The sequence below is a fragment of the Gavia stellata genome, chromosome 28 (genome assembly GCF_030936135.1).
Source record: "Gavia stellata isolate bGavSte3 chromosome 28, bGavSte3.hap2, whole genome shotgun sequence".
Taxonomy (NCBI): Eukaryota; Metazoa; Chordata; class Aves; order Gaviiformes; family Gaviidae; genus Gavia; species Gavia stellata.
Window position 1 is genome coordinate 5,959,975 of NC_082621.1, and position 4,354 is coordinate 5,964,328.

The window sequence follows — 4,354 nt, forward strand, 5'->3', positions numbered from 1 at the left end:
AACTGCTCGCCAGGGCAGCGGGTGCTGGGGGCCCCCATCCTTGGCATGAGTTCATTGGGGCTCAGCACCGGGACCCACCAAGGGGGCAAACAGCCCCATCCGCAGCGGGGTCATCAGCAACGAATGACGTTAACCCGACCCCTCAGTCGTCCCCATTTGTCCCTGGTCCCCACCGACTTCACGGGTCCACAGGGGGACGCACCGCCTTGAGCAACGAGCTCCCAGTGGGGTGAGCCCCAGCCCTGCTCCCAGTGCCCCTGCCCCCATTCTGCTCCCGTGTCCCCGTCCCCACCACCTCTGTCCCCTTCCTGCTCCCAGTGCCCCTGTCCAGGTCCTGCTTCAAGTGTCCTTGTCCCTGTCCTGCTCCCGATGCCCCCATCCCCGTCCTGCTCTTGGTGTTCCTGTCCCCATCCTGCCCCTGCCCCTGTCCTGTTCCCTGTGTCCCTGTCCCCATCATGCTCCCCATGTCCCCATCATCCGTCCTCCTCCCGTTGCCCCATGTCCCTCTCCCCGTCCTACTCCTGATGCCCCCATTCCCTGCCCCCACAGTGTCCCTGTCCCCATCCTGCCCCTGCCCTGCTCCCCGTGTCCCTGTCCCCATCATGGTCCCCGTGTCCCTGTCCCCACCATGGTCCCAGCATCCCTGTCCCCATCATGGTCCCCGTGTCCCTGTCCCCATCATGCTCCCCGTGTCCCTGTCCCCATCATGCTCCCAGTGTCCCTGTCCCCATCATGGTCCTCATATCCCTGTCCCCATCATGCTCCCCATGTCCCTGTCCCCATCATGGTCCCAGCATCCCTGTCCCCATCATGGTCCCCATGTCCCTGTCCCCATCATGCTCCCCGTGTCCCTGTCCCCATCATGGTCCCAGCATCCCTGTCCCCATCATGGTCCCCATGTCCCTGTCCCCATCATGCACCCTGTGTCCCTGTCCCCATCATGGTCCCCATGTCCCTGTCCCCATCATGGTCCCAGTGTCCCTGTCCCCATCATGGTCCCAGCATCCCTGTCCCCATCATGGTCCCCATGTCCCTGTCCCCATCATGCTCCCCGTGTCCCTGTCCCCATCATGGTCCCAGCGTCCCTGTCCCCATCACGGTCCCTGTGTCCCTGTCCCCATCATGGTCCTCATGTCCCTGTCCCCATCATGGTCCCAGAGTCCCTGTCCCCATCATGCTCCCCGTGTCCCCATCATCCGTCCTCCTCCCGTTGCCCCATGTCCCTCTCTCCGTCCTACTCCTGATGCTCCCATTCCCTGCCCCCACAGTGTCCCTGTCCCCATCCTGCCCCTGCCCTGCTCCCCGTGTCCCTGTCCCCATCATGGTCCCCGTGTCCCTGTCCCCATCATGGTCCCAGCATCCCTGTCCCCATCATGGTCCCCGTGTCCCTGTCCCCATCATGGTCCCCATGTCCCTGTCCCCATCATGCTCCCTGTGTCCCTGTCCCCACCATGGTCCCAGTGTCCCTGTCCCCATCATGGTCCTCATATCCCTGTCCCCATCATGCTCCCCATGTCCCTGTCCCCATCATGGTCCCAGCATCCCTGTCCCCATCATGGTCCCCATGTCCCTGTCCCCATCATGCTCCCCGTGTCCCTGTCCCCATCATGGTCCCAGCATCCCTGGCCCCATCATGGTCCCCATGTCCCTGTCCCCATCATGCACCCTGTGTCCCTGTCCCCATCATGGTCCCCATGTCCCTGTCCCCATCATGGTCCCAGTGTCCCTGTCCCCATCATGGTCCCAGCGTCCCTGTCCCCATCATGGTCCCCATGTCCCTGTCCCCATCATGCTCCCCGTGTCCCTGTCCCCATCATGGTCCCAGCGTCCCTGTCCCCATCACGGTCCCTGTGTCCCTGTCCCCATCATGGTCCTCATGTCCCTGTCCCCATCATGGTCCCAGAGTCCCTGTCCCCATCATGCTCCCCGTGTCCCCATCATCCGTCCTCCTCCCGTTGCCCCATGTCCCTCTCTCCGTCCTACTCCTGATGCCCCCATTCCCTGCCCCCACAGTGTCCCTGTCCCCATCCTGCCCCTGCCCTGCTCCCCGTGTCCCTGTCCCCATCATGGTCCCCGTGTCCCTGTCCCCATCATGGTCCCAGCATCCCTGTCCCCATCATGGTCCCCATGTCCCTGTCCCCATCATGCTCCCCGTGTCCCTGTCCCCATCATGCTCCCAGTGTCCCTGTCCCCATCATGGTCCCCATATCCCTGTCCCCATCATGTTCCCCATGTCCCTGTCCCCATCATGCTCCCCGTGTCCCTGTCCCCACCATGGTCCCAGCATCCCTGTCCCCATCATGGTCCCAGCGTCCCTGTCCCCATCATGGTCCTCATGTCCCTGTCCCCATCATGCTCCCCATGTCCCTGTCCCCATTATGGTCTCCCTGTCCCCATCATGGTCCCCATGCCCCTGTCCCCATCATGCTCCCCATGTCCCTGTCCCCATCATGGCTCCAGTGTCCCTGTCGCCATCATGCTCCCCATGTCCCTGTCCCCATCATGTTCCCCGTGTCCCTGTCCCCATTATGGTCCCCATGTCCCTGTCCCCATCATGGTCCCCATGTCCCTGTCCCCATCATGGCTCCAGTGTCCCTGTCGCCATCATGCTCCCCGTGTCCCTGTCCCCATCATGGTCCCAGCATCCCTGTCCCCATCATGGTCCCCATGTCCCTGTCCCCATCATGGTCCCAGCGTCCCTGTCCCCATCATGCTCCCCATGTCCCTGTCCCCATCATGTTCCCCATGTCCCTGTCCCCATCATGTTCCCCGTGTCCCTGTCCCCATCATGGTCCCCATGTCCCTGTCCCCATCATGGTCCCTGTGTCCCTGTCCCCATCATGGTCCCCATGTCCCTGTCCCCATCATGGTCCCCGTGTCCCTGTCCCCATCATGGTCCCCATGTCCCTGTCCCCATCATGGTCCCCATGTCCCTGTCCCCATCATGCTCCCCGTGCCCCTGTCCCCGCCCTGTTCCGCAGGGGACCCATCCCGCGCGGTCTCCGAGGCCGTCCCTCGGTGTCACAGGACGTGTGTCGTCCCCGCCCCCCCCCGCCCAGGGCCGCAGCCAGCCCCGCTCCCGCACCACCCGCCCGGAGCTGCCTGGGCCACTTCCCAGCCCCACGCAGAGCTGCTTCGCCCCCACCCCACCATTTCCAGCCCCCCCCCACGCGTGAGCCCCCCGGTGCAGCCCCCCCCCCCCCCCCCCCCCCCCACGCGCCGCCGTCAGCGGGGGCGCGCGGCACGTGGCGGCGGGGCCCGCTGGGCTGACGGCGGGGAGGGGGCGTTGCGCATGCGCCCCGCGCCCCCCGCCCGGGCTCGGCGGGCCCCGGCGCGGCGGCGCGCGTGGGCGGCCGAGGGGGCCCCGCCGCGACCATGGGGCTGGAGCCGCGCGGGGCGGCGGCGTGAGTGGGGAGGGGGCGGCTCTGAGGGGGCCGCGCTGAGGGGGGGTGGCCGCGGGGCTGAGGGGAGGCGGCGGGCCGAGGGCAGGGAGCCGTGCGGGGCTGAGGCGAGCCGGGCGCTCCGAGAGGAGGCGGGATCCTGAGGGGAGCCGCGGGGCTGAGGGGAGGCGGCGGGCCGAGGGCAGGGAGCCGTGCGGGGCTGAGGCGAGCCGGGCGCTCCGAGAAGAGGCGGGATCCTGAGGGGAGCCGCGGGGCTGAGGGGAGGCGGCGGGCCGAGGGCAGGGAGCCGTGCGGGGCTGAGGCGAGCCGGGCGCTGCGAGAAGAGGCGGGATCCTGAGGGGAGCCGCGGGGCTGAGGGCAGGCGGGGTCCCCGAGGGGAGCCGGGTGCCCGGGGGTGGGGGGGGCGAGGGGCCGAGAGGAGCCGCCGCGCCCTCCGCCGCCGTTGCGAGGTGCCGGCCGCGCCTCCGGAGCCCGGCGTCGTCCGTGGGCCGGGCGGGCCCGCGCATCCCGCTGCTTGCCCATGGCCGGCGCCGTCGGCTTTGTCCCCCCGAGCCTGCCCGGCGCGCTCCGGAGGGCAGGGCCGCGCCCGGGGTCCCGCTGCGGGGAGGCGGCTTTCAGGGACGGGCGTTTCTAGTGTGTTTTTCCCGAGTGAAGAGATGCAGACACTGGGCGCAGCCTTCTGGCGTTCGAGAGAAGGGTGCTGGGTGCTGGTAGCACGCAGCCTTCGAGCTGTTTTCACCGCCTTCAGTGGTAAATTTTGTTTGTTCCTGCGATGCTGTTCTTAACTGCAAGTAACAGGTATTTTTTTTACTTTGAGAGATGCCAGCGGTCTGTCGCCTCGCTGGTGCGCTCCCCTCAAAGCCGGCTCTGCCATCCCAGCTCCTCAGCCTGGCAGGACGGTGCTCGGCGGATCCCCGTGCGTTCAGTCCGCGGCAGCAGACACCGTTGTAGCA